The following is an 18,432-nucleotide window of genomic DNA, read 5'->3' as shown; positions in this document are numbered from 1 at the left end:
CTGAATGACCCCCGTAGTGCCCCTACACTCCATCCGAGACAGGGTGGATAGGGTTATAATAATGGAGAGAATTTTGTATACCCTACAAGATAAAATGCACCTATTTGAAAGTAGATGGGGAGCCTGGAAGACCCATAGACGTACTCTGGTACTACAGGACTGAATGACACTCAATGTCACGATATTCTAACAGACAATACCTTTAAATAGATCCAGGTAAAGAATGGGGTAAGTGGCGCTACCTCCCCTCCCCCATTCTTTACCTGGATCTTTTGTAAGTTCCCTTGGGAACCCAACAGGGGGGGGGCTGCAACCCGCTACTATCCTGAGCGCGGAGCATACCACATATCGGAATACCTTTCAATAGACCCTTTTTCATGCTACCTTTGCTGTATGCTTGTTGATGACATGCGTTTGATGTCAATTTTATGATGAATATTGTAAAATGACTGTTTATATAATTTTTTCTTTTTACTTTGATGAAAACGTTAAAAAAAAAAAAAAAATTAATAAAAATAATAAAATATATATATATATATATATATATAGTGCCCCCATCCCCCTGTGCTCATGCACAAATGCGAATGCATTCATTGACCCACATATGTAAACGGTGATTGCACCGCACGCATGACGTATCACCGCAAATGTTAAAGCGAAAGCAATAACTCCATCACCAGACCTCCTCTGTAACAGGTAACCAATAAAAGGCTTTAAAATCATCGCCTATAGGAGAATTTTAAATATCGTAGTAGGGGGTCAACCGATTATCGGTACGGCCGATTATTGCAGGCCGATATCAGCATTTTCAAGAAAATCGGTATCGGTCGATATTACCGATATTGGTCTCTGCGGGCATCTTTTTGGGGCCCAGAAGCCTGCAGAGTGCAGATCCAGTGCGCAGGGTCTTGTCCTTGACGGAGCTACTCCAGTTCTTTCTCTTCTAGCCTTATCCCAGACCACTCCTGCCTATTGCAGGTATCAGCATTCTGCCAGCTGCTGGACCCGACCTGCTCTTCTACAATGGTTCCTTGTGTTTCTGCTGACTCCTTCATCTCCCTGCAGGAGGACTGCGCTGCTGACCACCTTCCGGAGCTGCCTTCTGCAAACTGGTCTATTGGCACCTGTGCCCCTTTGTGCCTTGCACTCCTTGTAATTGCCTCCAGGGGTGTTTGGGCCAGAGGTGCAAGGGAAGCCCTCTCGTTAATTCGACCCCAACCAGGAATGTGACAACAACAGCCTAAACACTATAGGCTTGGAACATTCAACAAGATAAGGAAATGAGGAAGACCTCTGCTAAGTGTATGGAGGTTCCTGTGCTCACCACCAACAGCCTCATGAGTCGGACACTGCAGAGAGTGAACTGATATACAGAACTGATACAATGTCGCAGGGATTTGTCGCTCATCTATGAAGTGTTCAGTCCAATAAAATTGTCTAAACAACAGAGTTCAGGTCTCAGCAACATTATAGGAAAATGTTACGGGTTGGGCAGGGGGGCCCTGAAAGCTTCCTCTGGTGTCCCTGACTGACCCTGTGGAGAGCAAAGCTGAGTCCATAATTGATCCATTGTACATCCCTCACTGCAGTGCAGCTTGGTCATGAACTTACCTCCATTCTGTTGATTGGTCAATGAAGAAGCAGCAGGACATTGATAAAGTCCCCCCTTCACTCTCTCCCCAGTCAGTATATGTTCAGTGCAAGAGACCATCCTACGACCCAAACATTGTCCTTCTCAGTCCAGATCCTGCTGTGGATGATTCAGGTACTCATACTAGCTGCAGCTAGAAATAAACTGACAGGTATAAAAGGAGGAGCACAGCTTGTTTCTGTAGCTGCTCGGAGTTCAGCTTTAAATTATTTACCTTCCGGGAGCCAAAAAAAGATAAATCTGCCTGAGGTGAGGGAAAACCCTGAACAAACGTCAAACGGTAAATGCAGAGAAACCGGCTTATCCGGTTCCTGTGTATATGAAAACAAAGGATCCCTACTTCCCTCTACTGATACAAATCATCATCAGGGACCCGAGGCCAACACCATGAGACAACACTCCATAACTGGAGACTGACCACAACTGTCCAATCTTCACCACAATTCCACACACTGCAGTCCCAAGGCCAACACCATCAGACAACACTCCATAACCAGAGACTGACCACAACTGTCCAATCTTCACCACAATTCCACACACTGCAGTCCCAAGGCCAACACCATGAGACAACACTCCATAACCGGACACTGACCACAACTGTCCAATCTTCACCACAATTCCACACACTGCAGTCCCAAGGCCAACACCATGAGACAACACTCCATAACCGGACACTGACCACAACTGTCCAATCTTCACCACAATTGCACACACTGCAGTCCCAAGGCCAACACCATGAGACAACACTCCATAACCCGAGACTGACCAATCTTCACCACAATTCCACACACTGCAGTCCCAAGGCCAACACCATGAGACAACACTCCATAACCCGAGACTGACCACAACTGTCCAATCTTCACCACAATTCCACACACTGCAGTCCCAAGGCCAACACCAGGAGACAACACTCCATAACCGGAGACTGACCACAACTGTCCAATCTTCACCACAATTCCACACACTGCAGTCCCAAGGCCAACACCATGAGACAACACTCCATAACCCGAGACTGACCAATCTTCACCACAATTCCACACACTGCAGTCCCAAGGCCAACACCATGAGACAACACTCCATAACCTGAGACTAACCACAACTGTCCAATCTTCACCACGATTCCACACACTGCAGTCCCAAGGCCAACACCATGAGACAACACTCCATAACCTGAGACTGACCACAACTGTCCAATCTTCACCACGATTCCACACACTGCAGTCCCAAGGCCAACACCATGAGACAACACTGCCATTACCCGGGACTGTCCAATCTTCACCATGATTCCAGAAACTGTAGTCCGAAGGCCAACACCATGAGATGGCACTCCATTACCATGACTGTCCAATCTTCACCACACTGTAGTCCCAAGACCAACACCATGAGATGGCACTCCATTACTGGGAGTGACCATGACTGTCCAATCTTCACCACAATTCAACACACTGCTGTCCCAAGGCCAACACCATGAGACAGCATCACATTACCCGGTACTTACCACAACTCTCCAATCTTCACTACGATTCCACACACTGCATTCAGGAGGCCAAGTATCTGGTCATTAGGCATGTTGCCCCCCCAAGTATCTGGTCATTACAACATGCCCCCCCCCCCCCCCCCCCAAGTATCTGGTCATTACAACATGTCCAACCCCAAGTATCTAGTCATTACAGCACATTCCCCAAGTATCTGGTCATTACAATATGTTGGGCCCCTCCCCAGTATATAGTCATTACAGCATGTTGCCACCCAAGTATCTGGTTTTGACCCAACCAGGAAAGGGGCTTTTGGAGGGGACTGGGGGCTTGCCTCCTACCCACTGATTATGGCCCATAGAGGAGACTGGGGGTTTTGTTTGCTTCTTCTGGTCAGAGGATGGAAAAGAGCTCAGTTCAGCCTCTGATCCCATGAAGAGAGCAAGAGCAGATCATTCTCAAATGATGGACAACGTGATGGACGCTGAGAACAAGGCTTGGGTTAATTTTCTGAATATGGACAATAAAGCTTCCCTTCTGGAGTGGATGGAAAGGTGTAATATTAATCTTGTACAGGGTAATGGTCAGAGGGAATATGGTGGGCCTCCTACAGACTGAGTTGGAGAAGCTTATTCACTTGGGATAGAAATATTTATCAACAATATCCCTGAAGAAATCTATGAAGATAAAATGAATCCAATTTTTTCAGATGCTGGGACATTGTTTGTTTTCTAATGACTTGTATAGTGGACAGATTACACAAGTTGAAGTTGTTTAATGAGATTTGGACAGCCCTGGGTCTTCTTTCTGGGGAACTGGTGCCGAACTGTCTGGATGAGCACAGACCTGAGTCACCTAGGCTTGTCTAAGTGACTAGTTGTTAATCAGATTACTGTTTATGTTGGCTGTTCAATAGATGTACTGATAAGATTACTGTTTACAGTTTGTATTGTTTAGGATAACGTGATCAAGCTCTTACCTGATTTTGTGTGGTCTATATATATTGTGTGAATTTACAATAAAGTGAGTTCAGTTTTCACCTAAGCTAGTGTCGTCTAGTTATTGGGTGCTCAGCTATAATTCCTGGTTCCTGGTTCCAGACTGGAGGAAGCTGTATGATGGCAGAATGGGGGTGCCAGGTGGTCCGTCTCATTTTGTGGCAATGGTAGGATCTGGTTACTCCCTTCGGGCAGTCCAACCCACCACCGAGACTCAGTGTTGGGTGATATTGAAGAAGAAGTGTTCCAGAAGTTGGTCACCATGGAGTTCCAAGTACGGGGAGCTTGGTTCTGCCTGGGATGTGCTGGAATTGAGAGACGCGATCCACCAGGAGCTCTGGATGGAGGTTCTCCAAGTGGAGCAAGACTATTATGGAAAGGTCCTCCCTACGTCCATGGAATGGTACTGGTTGCAGAGGGATTTGCGTATACCATTCCTAAGAGAGCATACTTAGGAGGAATGGCTGAAGTTGCTGGAAAGGCTGTTCCAGACAGAAATGGTGCTGAATGATGGGTATCGGGTGCTGCAATGGTATGCTACTCAAGTGTGTCCATGAATGAAGAACAGCGATCCCATAGAAGGCTATGACTACGGTGGCCCGGGATTGATATTTGAGACAGTTCAGGAGGATCCACATTTCAGTAGTGCAGCAGAGTGGAGATGGGAGGACATCCAAGATTTTAGGGAGTTGGACTTCCCAGTGAGCTTGGATTGAGAAGGGACTTGGACTTTATAGTTACACAAGAATAGGAGCTTGAACAAGCATCGACAAAGCTCAACAGTTTGCCCCAGCACCCATAGATGTTCTGGATTACGTGGTGCCCACCAAAGTGCCTGCACTGGGCACAAGTGCTGCCACCCCATGCCCTGGATTTTTAGAAATTCCAGAGACTGGGGATTTAATAGACTTTTCTGCTGAGGGGGAACAACCCGGTGAGCTTCCAGTAGAAGAGCTGGTATCAAGGCAGAGTGCCACTGACCTCTGTCTGCAACAATCGGTGGCCCTGGAGGATTTGTGCGAGACAACTGAACTTTCATTTTGTTTCCCAGAAGAGCTGGCATCGGGGCAGAATATCACTGAGCTCTGCCCAATACCTACAGCACTGCCAAAGCTCCAGGGAGCCAGGGCGGGCAGCCCTTCTCCCCAGCAACAGATTGATGCAGATAAGCTCGAACTCCCAGCTGAAGCGTTGGCAACCATAGAGAGGGTCCAAGACCTCTGCCTCACAACCGCAGCAGTTTTGGGGTGAGAAGGTGGCGGTTCTTCTTCCACAACGGCAGTCAGAGATGCAGGGAGGGGAGGAAGGAGTCCTCACTCCCCAAGAGCAGGCCAAGAACCAGGGTGAGAAGGTGGTTGTCCTCCCTCCCCAGTGGCAGATCCACAGTCTGGGAATGGAGGAAGCTGGCCTCCCTCTCCAACAGTTAGCCAAAACAGATGATGTGGAGTCTCCAGCAGAAGTGCTGGCATCAGGGCAGAGTGCCACCAACCTCTGCCTAGCACCAATTTCGGAGCTCCAGGTAACCCTGGGCAGGCGGCCCCTCTCCCCAGCAACAAGCTGATGTAGTGAAGATTCTACTCCCAGTTGAATCACTGGCAACAGGGCAGGTTATCGCTGGTCTCTTCCTAGCACCTACAGTGTCTCCACAGCTTCAGGGAGCCGAGGAAGTTGGCCCCTCTCCCCAGCAGCAGACTGAGCTCCAGAACGGTAAAGACCACCCAGCTAAAGCGCTGGTAGCCGGACAGAGATTCCACAACCTCTGTCCCACACCTGATGACAACTATTCCCTGCGGCCCAGAATGGAGATCATATTGAACGACCATGTGAGTTCACGCTGCCTAACGCATGTCCAGTGGTTGGTTTCATTTTGATGGGGGAGTAATGTGACAGATCCAACCAGGACAGGGGCTTTTGGAGAGGACAAGGAGCTAGCCTTATACCCACTGATTATGGGCCACAAAGGAGACTGGGGATTTTGTCTATTTGCCTGGTCAGATCATGGAAAAGAGTGCAGTATAACATCTGATCCCATGAAGAGAGCAAAGGCTTGGATTCATTTTCTGAATAAGGACAATAAAGCTTCCCTTCTGGAGTGGATGGAAAGGTGTAATATTAATCTTGAACAGAGTAATAGTCGGAGGGAATATGGTGGGCCTCCTGCAGACTGGGTTGGAGAGGGAATATGGTGGGCCTCCTGCAGACTGGGTTGGAGAGGGAATATGGTGGGCCTCCTGCAGACTGGGTTGGAGAGGGAATATGGTGGGCCTCCTGCAGACTGGGTTGGAGAGGGAATATGGTGGGCCTCCTGCAGACTGGGTTGGAGAGGGAATATGGTGGGCCTCCTGCAGACTGGGTTGGAGAGGGAATATGGTGGGCCTCCTGCAGACTGGGTTGGAGAGGGAATATGGTGGGCCTCCTGCAGACTGGGTTGGAGAGGGAATATGGTTGGCCTCCTGCAGACTGGGTTGGAGAGGGAATATGGTGGGCCTCCTGCAGACAAGGTTGGAGAGGGAATATGGTGGGCCTCCTGCAGACTGGGTTGGAGAGGGAATATGGTGGGCCTCCTGCAGACTGGGTTGGAGAGGGAATATGGTGGGCCTCCTGCAGACTGGGTTGGAGAGGGAATATGGTGGGCCTCCTGCAGACTGGGTTGGAGAGGGAATATGGTGGTCCTCCTGTAGACTGGGTTGGAGAGGGAATATGGTGGGCCTCCTGCAGACAAGGTTGGAGAGGGAATATGGTGGGCCTCCTGCAGACAAGGTTGGAGAGGGAATATGGTGGGCCTCCTGCAGACTGGGTTGGAGAGGGAATATGGTGGGCCTCCTGCAGACTGGGTTGGAGAGGGAATATGGTGGGCCTTCTGCAGACTGGGTTGGAGAGGGAATATGGTGGGCCTCCTGCAGACAAGGTTGGAGAGGGAAAATGATGGTCCTCCTGCAGACTGGGTTGGAGAGGGAATATGGTGGGCCTCCTGCAGACTGGGTTGGAGAGGGAATATGGTGGGCCTCCTGCAGACTGGGTTGGAGAGGGAATATGGTGGGCCTCCTGCAGACTGGGTTGGAAAGGGAATATGGAGGCTCTCGTGCAGACTGGGTTGGAGAGGGAATATGGTGGTCCTCCTGCAGACAAGGTTGGAGAGGGAATATGGTGGGCCTCCTGCAGACAAGGTTGGAGAGGGAATATGGTGGGCCTCCTGCAGACAAGGTTGGAGAGGGAATATGGTGGGCCTCCTGCAGACAAGGTTGGAGAGGGAATATGGTGGGCCTCCTGCAGACAAGGTTGGAGAGGGAATATGGTGGGCTTCCTGCAGACTGGGTTGGAGAGGGAATATGGTGGCTCTCGTGCAGACTGGGTTGGAGAGGGAATATGGAGGCTCTCATGCAGACTGGGTTGGAGAGGGAATATGGTGGGCCTCCTGCAGACTGGTTTGGAGAGGGAATATGGTGGTCCTCCTGCAGACTGGGCTGGAGAGGGAATATGGTGGTCCTCCTGCAGACTGGGCTGGAGAGGGAATATGGTAGTCCTCCCGCAAACTGGGCTGGAGAGGGAATATGGTGGCCCTCCTGCAGACTGGGTTGGAGAGGGAATATGGTGGCTCTCGTGCAGACTGGGTTGGAGAGGGAATATGGTGGCTCTTGTGCAGACTGGGTTGGAGAGGGAATATAGTGGTCCTCCTGCAGACTGGGTTGAAGAGGGAATATGGTGGTCCTCCTGCAGACTGGGTTGAAGAGGGAATATGGTGGTCCTCCTACAGACTGGGTTGAAGAGGGAATATGGTGGTCCTCCTGCAGACTGGGTTGAAGAGGGAATATGGTGGTCCTCCTGCAGACTGGGTTGAAGAGGGAATATGGTGGTCCTCCTGCAGACTGGGTTGAAGAGGGAATATAGTGGGCCTCCTACAGACTGGGTTGGAGAAGCTTCTTCACTTGGGATAGAAATAATCAACAATAACCCTCAAGAAATCTATGAAGATAAATTAATTCCACTTTTTCAGACTACTGGGACATTGTCTTCTGATGACTTGTATAGTGGACGGATTACACAAGTTGAAGTTGGTTAATGAGATTTGGACAGCCTGGGTCTTCTTTCTGGGGAACTGGTGCTGAACTCTCTGGGTGAGCACGTACCTGAGTCGCCTAGGCTTGTCTAAGTGACTAGTTGTTAATTAACTTACTGTTTATGTTGGCTGTTCATTAGATGTACTGATTAGATTACTGTTTACAGTTTGCATTGTTTAGGACAATGTGAGCAGGATCATCTGATCTTGCATTGTATATATTCTGTGTGATTTTACAATTAATTTAGTTCCAGTTTACACCTAAGCTAGTGACGTCTAGTCTTGGGTGCTCAGCTATAATACTGCGTTCCAGAGTGGAAGCCGTATGTTGGCGGAAGCACCCAGGGTGGGTGCCAGGTAGTCCATCACACTGGTCATTACTGTATGCCCCCCCCCAGTATCTGGTCATTACAGCATGTTGCCCCGTGCCCCCCCCCCCCAAGTATCTAGTCACTATGGAATGTTGGCTCCCCAAGTATCTGATCTTTACGTCAAGTTGCCAACCCCCCCCCCCCCACACACACACACACACACAAGTATCTGGTCATTACAGCCCACTGAGAATAGGTATTAGAGGTATTAGGAAGAGCTACTTACTCTTTGGCACAGGATACTGGTGTGGTATTTGGCACAGATGGTCTCCTCCATGGGCACCCCTCCTCAGGTCTGCTGACTCTCTGGGCTGAGATGTTGGGGGCTGGAGGTGAAGAGAAAACATACTGGTTAGGGAGGACCTCATATGGGGGGGGGGTCATAAAGGGGGGTCCCCGGAAACCCCTCTCTGTCATATGCCATGCCTCTGATCTAGGGGTGTCCCGGGACTCCCACCAAACCCTATGATGTTCTATCCCAGTCCTTCTGTACAGCTCCCACCCATCTCTCCTTACACCCCACCCTGCACTTACTTTTGTCAGATACTGTATCTCTGTTTCCCCCTCCGATTGCTTCCTCCCTGAGTGCCCCCCTTTCCTCTCAGTGCCCCCCCTTCTTTCACCAGTGTCCCCTTTCTCCAACAGTGATCCCCTTCTTGTCAGTGTCCCCCTCCATCCACCAGTGCCCCACTTTCCTCTCAATGACCCCCTCCCTCCACCAGTAACCCCCTTCTTCTCAGTGCCCCCCTTCCTCCACCAGTGACCCCCTTTCCCTTCAGTGACCCCCCTTCCTCTCAGTGCCCCCCTTCCACCAGTGACCCCCCTTCCTCCATCATTGCCCCACTTATTCCACCAGTGCCCCCTCCCTCCACCAGTAACCCCCTTCTTCTCAGTGCCTCCCTTTCCCCTCAGTGCCCCCTCTTCCTACCAGTGCCCCCCTCCCTCCACCAGTGCCCCCCTTTCCCCTCAGTGACCCCCATTCCTTCACCAGTGCCCCCCTTTCCCCTCAGTGACCCCCCCTTCCTTCACCAGTGCCCCCCTTTCCCCTCAGTGCCCCCCCTTCCTCCACCAGTGCCCCCTCTTCCTACCAGTGTCCCCCTTATTCCACCAGTGCCCCCCTTTCCCCTGAGTGACCCTCCTTCCTCCACCAGTGCCCCCCTCTTCCTACCAGTGCCCCCTTATTCCCCTCAGTGACCTCCTCCATCCACCAGTGCCCCCATTTCCCCTGAGTGACCCCCCTTCCTTCACCAGTGCCCCCTCCTTCCACCAGTGACCCCTTTTCTCCTCCACCAGTGCCCCCTCCCTCCACCAGTGACCCCCTTTCTCCACCAGTGCTCCCCCTCCATTCACCAGTGCCCCCTACCTCCACCAGTAACCCCCTTCTCAATGCCCCCCTTTCTCCACCAGTGCCCCCCTTCCCCTCAGTGACCCCCTTCCCTCCAACAGTGCAACCTTTCCCCTCAGTGACCACCCCTTCCTCTCAGTGCCCCCCTCCCCTCAGTAACCCCCCCTTCCCCTCAGTGACCCCCTTTCTCCACCAGTGCCCCCCTTCCCCCACCAGTGCCCCTTTTCCCCTCAGTGACCCCCTTCCTCCACCAGTGCCCCCTTATTCCACCAGTGCCCCCCCTTTCCCCTCAGAGACCCCCCTTCCTCCAGTGCCCCCCTTCCCCCACCAGTGCCCCCCTTATTCCACCAGTGCCCCCCCTTTCCCCTCAGTGACCCCCCTTCCTCCAGTGCCACCCTTCCCCCACCAGTGCCCCCTTTACCCTCAGTGACCCCCCCTTCCTCCACTAGTGCCCCCCTTATTCCACCAGTGCCCCCTCTTCCTCCAGCGTCCCCCCTTCCCCCACCAGTGCCCCCTTTCCCCTTAGTGACCCCCCTTCCTCCACCAGTGCCCCCCCTTCCCCTCAGTGACCCCCTTCCCCCACCAGTGCCCCCCTTATTCCATCAGTGCCCCCTTTCCCCTCAGTGACCCCCTTCCTCCACTAGTGCCCCCCTTATTCCACCAGTGCCCCCCTTCCCCTCAGTGACCCCTCTTCCTCCAGCGTCCCCCTTCCCCCTTAGTGACCCCCCTTACTCCACCAGTGCCCCCCCTTTCCCCTCAGTGACCCTCTTCCTCTCAGTGCCCCCCTTATTCTACCAGTAACCCCCCTTCCGCCACCAGTGCCCCCCATTCCTCTCAGTGACCCCCCTTTCACCTCAGTGACCCCCCTTCCCCACCAGTGACCCCCCTTCCCCACCAGTGACCCCCCTTCCTCACCAGTGACCCCCCTTATTCCACCAGTGACCCCCCTTATTCCACCAGTGACCCCCCTTCCACCACCATTTCCCCCCTTCCTCTCAGTGCCCCCTTTCCCCTCAATGCTCCCCTTTCCCCTCAGTGCCCCCCTTCCCCTCAGTGCCCTCCCTTTCCTCAGTGCTCCCCTTCCACTCAGTGCCCCCCCCCCTTCCTCTTAGTGCCCCCATTTCCCCTCAGTGCCCCCCTTCTCCTCACTGCTCCCCTTTCCCCTCAGTGCCCCCTTTCCCCCTCGGGGCCTCCCCTTTCCCCTCAGTGCCCCCCTTTCCCCTCTGTGCCCCCCTTTCCCCTCAGTGCCCCCTTTCCCCTCAGTGCCCCCCCTTTCCCCTCAGTGCCCCCTTCCTCTCAGTGCCATTTCCCCTCAGTGCCCCCCTTCCTCTCAGTGCCCCCCTTCCCCCTCAGTGCCCCCCTTCCACTCAGTGCCCCCCCTTCCCCCTCAGTGCCCCCCTTCCACTCAGTGCCCCCCTTCCACTCAGTGCCCCCCCTTCCACTCAGTGCCCCCCTTTCCCCTCAGTGCCCCCCCTTTCCCCTCAGTGCCCCCCCCTTTCCCCTCAGTGCCCCCTTCCCCTCAGTGCCCCCCTTCCACTCAGTCCCCCCTTTCCCCTCAGTCCCCCCCTCCTTTCCCCTCAGTGCCACCCTTCCCCTCAGTGCCCCTCTTTCACTCAGTGCCCCCTTCCCCTCAGTGCCCCCCTTCCACTCAGTCCCCCCTTTCCCCTCAGTCCCCCCCTCCTTTCCCCTCAGTGCCACCCTTCCCCTCAGTGCTCCCCTATCCCCTCAGTGCCCCCATTTCCCCTCAGTGCCCCCCTTTCCCCTCAGTGCCTCCCCTTTCCCCTCAGTGCCTCCCCTTTCCCCTCAGTGCCCCCCTTCTCAGTGCTCCCCTTCCCCTCAGTGCCCCCTTTCCCCTCAGTGCCCCCCCTTCTCCTCAGTGCCCCCCTTCCACTCAGTCCCCCCCTTTCCCCTCAGTCCCCCCCCCTTTACCTCAGTGACCCCTTCCACTCAGTACCCTCCTTTCCCCTCAGTGCCCCCGCTTTACCTCAGTGCCCCCATTTCCCCTCAGTGCCCCCCTTCCTCTAAGTGCCCCCCTTCTCAGTGCCCCCCTTCCGCCTCAGTGCTCCCCCCTTTCCCCTCAGTGCCCTCCTTTACCCTCAGTGCCTCCCCTTTACCTCAGTGCCCCCCTTCTCAGTGCTCCCCTTCCCCTCAGTGCCCCCCTTCCACTCAGTCCCCCCCTTTCTCCTCAGTGCCCCCCTTCCACTCAGCACCCCCCCTTTACCTCAGTGCCCCTCTTTCCCCTCAGTGCCCCCCTTTCCCTCAGTGCCCCCCTTCCACTCAGCACCCCCCCTTTACCTCAGTGCCCCTCTTTCCCCTCAGTGCCCCCCTTTCCCTCAGTGCCCCCCTTTCCCCTCAGTGCCCCCCTGCTCTCAGTGCCCCCCCTTTACCTCAGTGCCCCCCCTTTACCTCAGTGCCCCCCCTTTACCTCAGTGCCCCCCTGCTCTCAGTGCCCCCCCTTTACCACAGTGCCCCCCTTTCCTCTCAGTGCTTCCTGCGCTCAGTGCCCCCCTTTCCTCTCAGTGCCCCCCTTCCCCTCAGCGCCCCCCTTTCCCCTCAGTGCCCCCCGCTCTCAGTGCTCCCCCCTTTACCCTCAGTGCTCCCCTATCCCCTCAGTGCCCCCTTCCTCTCTGTGCCCCCATTTCCCCTCAGTGCCCCCCTTTCCCCTCAGTGCCTCCCCTTTCCCCTCAGTGCCCCCATTTCCCCTCAGTGCCCCCCTTCTCAGTGCTCCCCTTCCCCTCAGTGCCCCCTTTCCCCTCGGTGCCCCCCTTCCACTCAGTGCCCCCCCTTCTCCTCAGTGCCCCCCCTTCCCCTCAGTCCCCCCCTTTCCCCTCAGTCCCCCTCCCTTTACCTCAGTGACCCCTTCCACTCAGTACCCTCCTTTCCCCTCAGTGCCCCCGCTTTACCTCAGTGCCCCTCTTTCCCCTCAGTTCCCCCTTCCTCTCAGTGCCCCAATTTCCCCTCAGTGCCCCCCTTCCACTCAGTGCCCCCCCTTCCACTCAGTGCCCCCCCTTCCACTCAGTGCCCCCCTTTCTCCTCAGTGCCCCCCCTTTCCCCTCAGTGCCCCCCCTTTACCTCAGTGCCCCTCTTTCACTCAGTGCCCCCATTTCCCCTCAGTGCCCCCCTTCCACTCAGTGCCCCCATATCCCCTCAGTGCCCCCATTTCCCCTCAGTGCCCCCCTTTCCCCTCAGTGCCCCCCTTCTCAGTGCTCCCCTTCCCCTCAGTGCCCCCCTTCCACTCAGTCCCCCCCTTTCTCCTCAGTGCTCCCCTTCCCCTCAGTTCCCCCCTTCCACTCAGTCCCCCCCTTTCTCCTCAGTGCCCCCCTTTCCCCTCAGTGCCCCCCTTCCACTCAGCACCCCCCCCTTTACCTCAGTGCCCTCTTTCCCCTCAGTGCCCCCATTTCCCCCAGTGCCCCCCTTTCCCTCAGTGCCCCCCTTTCCCCTCAGTGCCCCCCTGCTCTCAGTGCCCCCCCTTTACCTCAGTGCCCCCCTGCTCTCAGTGCCCCCCCTTTACCTCAGTGCCCCCCCTTTACCTCAGTGCCCCCCTTTCCTCTCAGTGCTCCCTGCGCTCAGTGCCCCCCTTTCCTCTCAGTGCCCCCCTTCCCCTCAGTGCCCCCCCTTTACCTCAGTGCCCCCCTTTCCTCTCAGTGCTCCCTGCGCTCAGTGCCCCCCTTTCCTCTCAGTGCCCCCCTTCCCCTCAGCGCCCCCCTTTACCTCAGCGCCCCCCGCTCTCAGTGCCCCCCCCTTTACCCTCAGTGCCCCCCTTCCTCTCAGTGCCCCCCTTCTCCTCAGTGCTCCCCCTTCCTCCTCAGTGCTCCCCCCTTTACCCTCAGTGCCCCCATTTCCCCTCAGTGCTCCCCTTCCCCTCAGTGCCCCCTTTCCACTCAGTCCCCCCCTTTCCCCTCAGTCCCCCCCTTTACCTCAGTGCCCCCCTTCCACTCAGTGCCCCCCTTTCCCCTCAGTGCCCCCCTTCCTCTCTGTGCCCCCTTTCCCCCTCGGGGCCTCCCCTTTCCCCTCAGTGCCCCCCTTTCCCCTCGGGGCCTCCCCTTTCCCCTCAGTGCCCCCCTTTCCCCTCAGTGCCCCCCCTTTACCTCAGTGCCCCCTTCCTCTCAGTGCCCCCCTTCCTCTCAGTGCTCCCCTTCCTCTCAGTGCCCCCCTTTTCCCTCAGTGCCCCCCCCCTTCCCCCTCACTGCCCCCCCTTCCACTCAGTGCCCCCCCTTCCACTCAGTGCCCCCCCTTCCACTCAGTGCCCCCCCTTTCCCCTCAGTGCCCCCCTTCCACTCAGTGCCCCCCTTCCACTCAGTCCCCCCCCCTTTCCCCTCAGTGCCCCCTTTCCCCTCAGTGCCACCCTTCCCCTCAGTGCCCCTCTTTCACTCAGTGCCCCCATTTCCCCTCAGTGCTCCCCTATCCCCTCAGTGCCCCCTTCCTCTCTGTGCCCCCTTCCTCTCTGTGCCCCCATTTCCCCTCAGTGCCCCCCTTCCTCTCAGTGCTCCCCCCTTTCCCCTCAGTGCCCCCATTTCCCCTCAGTGCCCCCCTTCCCCTCAGTGCCCCCTTCCCCTCAGTGCCCCCCTTCCACTCAGTCGCCCCCCCTTCTCCTCAGTGCCCCCCCTTCTCCTCAGTGCCCCCCTTCCACTCAGTCCCCCCCTTTCCCCTCAGTGCCCCCGCTTTACCTCAGTGCCCCTCTTTCCCCTCAGTGCCCCCTTCCTCTCAGTGCCCCCATTTCCCCTCAGTGCCCCCCTTCTCCTCAGTGCCCCCCTTCCTCCTCAGTGCTCCCCCTTCCACTCAGTGCCCCCCCTTCCACTCAGTGCCCCCCCTTTCCCCTCAGTGCCCCCCTTCCACTCAGTGCCCCCCTTCCACTCAGTCCCCCCCCCTTTCCCCTCAGTGCCCCCTTTCCCCTCAGTGCCACCCTTCCCCTCAGTGCCCCTCTTTCACTCAGTGCCCCCATTTCCCCTCAGTGCTCCCCTATCCCCTCAGTGCCCCCCTTCCTCCTCAGTGCTCCCCCCTTTCCCCTCAGTGCCCTCCTTTACCCTCAGTGCCTCCCCTTTACCTCAGTGCCCCCCTTCTCAGTGCTCCCCTTCCCCTCAGTGCCCCCCTTCCCCTCAGTGCCCCCCTTTCTCCTCAGTGCCCCCCTTTCCCCTCAGTCCCCCCCCCCTTTACCTCAGTGCCCCCCTTCCACTCAGCACCCCCCCCTTTACCTCAGTGCCCCTCTTTCCCCTCAGTGCCCCCATTTCCCCCCAGTGCCCCCCTTTCCCTCAGTGCCCCCCTTTCCCCTCAGTACCCCCCTGCTCTCAGTGCCCCCCCTTTACCTCAGTGCCCCCCTGCTCTCAGTGCCCCCCCTTTACCTCAGTGCCCCCCCTTTACCTCAGTGCCCCCCTTTCCTCTCAGTGCTCCCTGCGCTCAGTGCCCCCCTTCCCCTCAGTGCCCCCCCCTTTCCCCTCTGTGCCCCCATTTCCCCTCAGTGCCTCCCCTTTCCCCTCAGTGCCCCCCCTTTCCCCTCAGTGCCTCCCCTTTCCCCTCAGTGCCCCCCCTTTCCCCTCAGTGCCTCCCCTTTCCCCTCAGTGCCCCCATTTCCCCTCAGTGCCTCCCCTTTCCCCTCAGTGCCCCCTTTCCCCTCAGTGCCCCCCTTCCACTCAGTCGCCCCCTTTCCCCTCAGTGCCCCCCTTCCACTCAGTCGCCCCCTTTCCCCTCAGTGCCCCCCTTCCACTCAGTCGCCCCCTTTCCCCTCAGTGCCCCCCTTCCACTCAGTCGCCCCCTTTCCCCTCAGTGCCCCCCTTCCACTCAGTCGCCCCCTTTCCCCTCAGTGACCCCTTCCACTCAGTACCCCCCTTTCCCCTCAGTGCCCCCGCTTTACCTCAGTGCCCCTCTTTCCCCTCAGTGCCCCCCTTCCCCTCAGTGCCCCCCTTCCCCTCAGTGCCCTCCTTCCTCCTCAGTGCTCCCCTCTTTACCCTCAGTGCCCCCGCTTTACCTCAGTGCCCCTCTTTCCCCTCAGTGCCCCCCTTCCCCTCAGTCCCCCCCTTTCCCCTCAGTCCCCCCCCCCTTTACCTCAGTGACCCCTTCCACTCAGTACCCCCCTTTCCCCTCAGTGCCCCCTTCCTCTCAGTGCTCCCCTCTTTACCCTCAGTGCTCCCCTTCCTCTCAGTGCCCCCCTTCCTCTCAGTGCCCCCCCTTTACCTCAGTGCCCCCCTTTCCTCTCAGTGCCCCCCTTCCTCTCAGTGCCCCCCTTTCCTCTCAGTGCCCCCCCTTCCTCTCAGTGCCCCCCTTTCCTCTCAGTGCCCCCCTTTCCTCTCAGTGCCCCCCTTTCCTCTCAGTGCCCCCCCTTCCTCTCAGTGCCCCCCTTTCCTCTCAGTGCCCCCCTTTCCTCTCAGTGCCCCCCTTTCCTCTCAGTGCCCCCCCTTCCTCTCAGTGCCCCCCTTTCCTCTCAGTGCCCCCCTTTCCTCTCAGTGCCCCCCTTTCCTCTCAGTGCCCCCCCCTTTCCTCTCAGTGCCCCCCCTTCCTCTCAGTGCCCCCCTTTCTCTCAGTACCCCCCTCTGGGTGTCCCCTGTGCTCTCAGTTATTCTGTCAGTGACCCCCCTCTCCTCCTCTAGGTGTCCCCTGTCCTCTCATGTACTCTATCGGTGCCCCCCTCCTCTCGGTGCCCCCCCTTCCTCCAAATTTCGGTAACAGTCCCGGTAGAACAGACACAATATTCACCATCACACAGAGCTCCATTCTTCACCACCTCACTGTCTCCTTCCGCGGCGCCATGCTGTGTGAGCTCTCCCCGTAGAGAATACGCAGAATTGGCCTCCAACAACATGGCGGACAGGCGCAGAGGCAGTGCCGCAGCCGCGGACACCACAATCCTGACTACAGCGTCTGAAATTCGAACGTACTGCGCATGCGCAAAATCCGGAAAGAGACGAAATGTATCCGATTAGGGCCGAAAGTGGGAGACGCTTCATCCAGGAGGTAGGGCACGTGAAAGGGGCGGGGATTCCGCCTGTAGGGGGCGGTGCTAACGTGTAGGAAGGGATGAGCTCAACGAGGCGTGGGCGGGGTTAGGCTGTGCAGAGCACTTCCGGGTTGTGTGTGAGGACTGAGCTGGCTGTGAGGTAATATGAGCTGTATACATTATATATACTCCTGTGTACATTATATACACTCCTATATACATTATATATACTCATGTGTACATTATATATACTCCTCTATACATTATATATACTTCTATATACATTATACTCCTGTATACATTATATACACTCCTGTATACATTATATATACTTCTCTATACATTATATTTACTTCTCTATACATTATATATAATCCTATATACATTATATTTACTTCTGTATACATTATATATACTCCTATATACATTATACTTATATACACACAGTGTCAGATATACTCCTACTATATACTCCTGTCTAGTGGTATCTAGTGGGGTCCATGGCGAGGAGCCGTCTGATCGGAGGAAGATATCACAGAGGACCTTCAGAGGTCTAGTGGGGTCCATGGCGAGGAGCCGTCTGATCGGAGGAAGATACCACAGAGGACCTTCAGAGGTCTAGTGGGGTCCATGGTGAGGAGCCGTCTGATCGGAGGAAGATACCACAGAGTACCTTCAGAGGTCTAGTGGGGTCCATGGTGAGGAGCCGTCTGATCAGAGGAAGATATCACAGAGTACCTTCAGAGGTCTAGTGGGGTCCATGGTGAGGGAGCCGTCTGATCAGAGGAAGATATCACAGAGTACCTTCAGAGGTCTAGTGGGGTCCATGGTGAGGAGCCGTCTGATCGGAGGAAGATACCACAGAGTACCTTCAGAGGTCTAGTGGGGTCCATGGTGAGGAGCCGTCTGATCAGAGGAAGATATCACAGAGTACCTTCAGAGGTCTAGTGGGGTCCATGGTGAGGGAGCCGTCTGATCAGAGGAAGATATCACAGAGTACCTTCAGAGGTCTAGTGGGGTCCATGGTGAGGAGCCGTCTGATCGGAGGAAGATACCACAGAGGACCTTCAGAGGTCTAGTGGGGTCCATGGTGAGGAGCCGTCTGATCGGAGGAAGATATCACAGAGTACCTTCAGAGGTCTAGTGGGGTCCATGGTGAGGGAGCCGTCTGATCGGAGGAAGATATCACAGAGGACCTTCAGAGGTCTAGTGGGGTCCATGGTGAGGGAGCCGTCTGATCGGAGGAAGATATCACAGAGTACCTTCAGAGGTCTAGTGGGGTCCATGGTGAGGAGCCGTCTGATCGGAGGAAGATATCACAGAGTACCTTCAGAGGTCTAGTGGGGTCCATGGTGAGGAGCCGTCTGATCAGAGGAAGATATCACAGAGTACCTTCAGAGGTCTAGTGGGGTCCATGGTGAGGGAGCCGTCTGATCAGAGGAAGATATCACAGAGTACCTTCAGAGGTCTAGTGGGGTTCATGGTGAGGGAGCCGTCTGATCAGAGGAAGATATCACAGAGTACCTTCAGAGGTCTAGTGGGGTCCATGGTGAGGAGCCGTCTGATCAGAGGAAGATATCACAGAGTACCTTCAGAGGTCTAGTGGG

The 18,432-nt window shown here is 55.9% G+C and overlaps 2 protein-coding genes across 6 annotated transcripts in view; one reads left to right on the top strand and one right to left on the bottom strand.

The window, feature by feature from the left end:
* GBA2 (glucosylceramidase beta 2) overlaps positions 1-16,716 on the bottom strand; it is a 146,331-nt gene extending 129,615 nt beyond the window's left edge. For 2 of the 4 annotated variants that reach the window (XR_012240776.1, XM_073612142.1), the window contains exons 1-2: positions 16,585-16,716; positions 8,779-8,878 (exon numbers count right to left, since the gene is read on the bottom strand). The gene's annotated coding sequence lies outside the window, so the exon portion shown is untranslated. Of the gene's footprint in view, positions 1-1,611; positions 1,810-8,778; positions 8,879-9,086; positions 9,110-16,584 lie in introns of those variants that run through there. The other 2 variants (XM_073612143.1, XM_073612144.1) reach the window with 2 other exon arrangements.
* Positions 16,717-16,822: 106 nt separating this feature from the next.
* RGP1 (RGP1 homolog, RAB6A GEF complex partner 1) overlaps positions 16,823-18,432 on the top strand; it is a 41,527-nt gene continuing 39,917 nt past the window's right edge. Inside the window, exon 1 of one of the 2 annotated variants that reach the window (XM_073612145.1) lies at positions 16,823-16,842. The gene's annotated coding sequence lies outside the window, so the exon portion shown is untranslated. Of the gene's footprint in view, positions 16,843-16,862; positions 16,986-18,432 lie in introns of those variants that run through there. The other variant, XM_073612147.1, reaches the window with a different exon arrangement.

This window comes from Aquarana catesbeiana, linkage group LG01 (genome assembly GCF_042186555.1).
Source record: "Aquarana catesbeiana isolate 2022-GZ linkage group LG01, ASM4218655v1, whole genome shotgun sequence".
Classification (NCBI taxonomy): domain Eukaryota; kingdom Metazoa; phylum Chordata; class Amphibia; order Anura; family Ranidae; genus Aquarana; species Aquarana catesbeiana.
The sequence above is the reverse complement of the archived record's forward strand: the minus strand, read 5'-3'. Positions and strand labels throughout refer to the sequence as shown.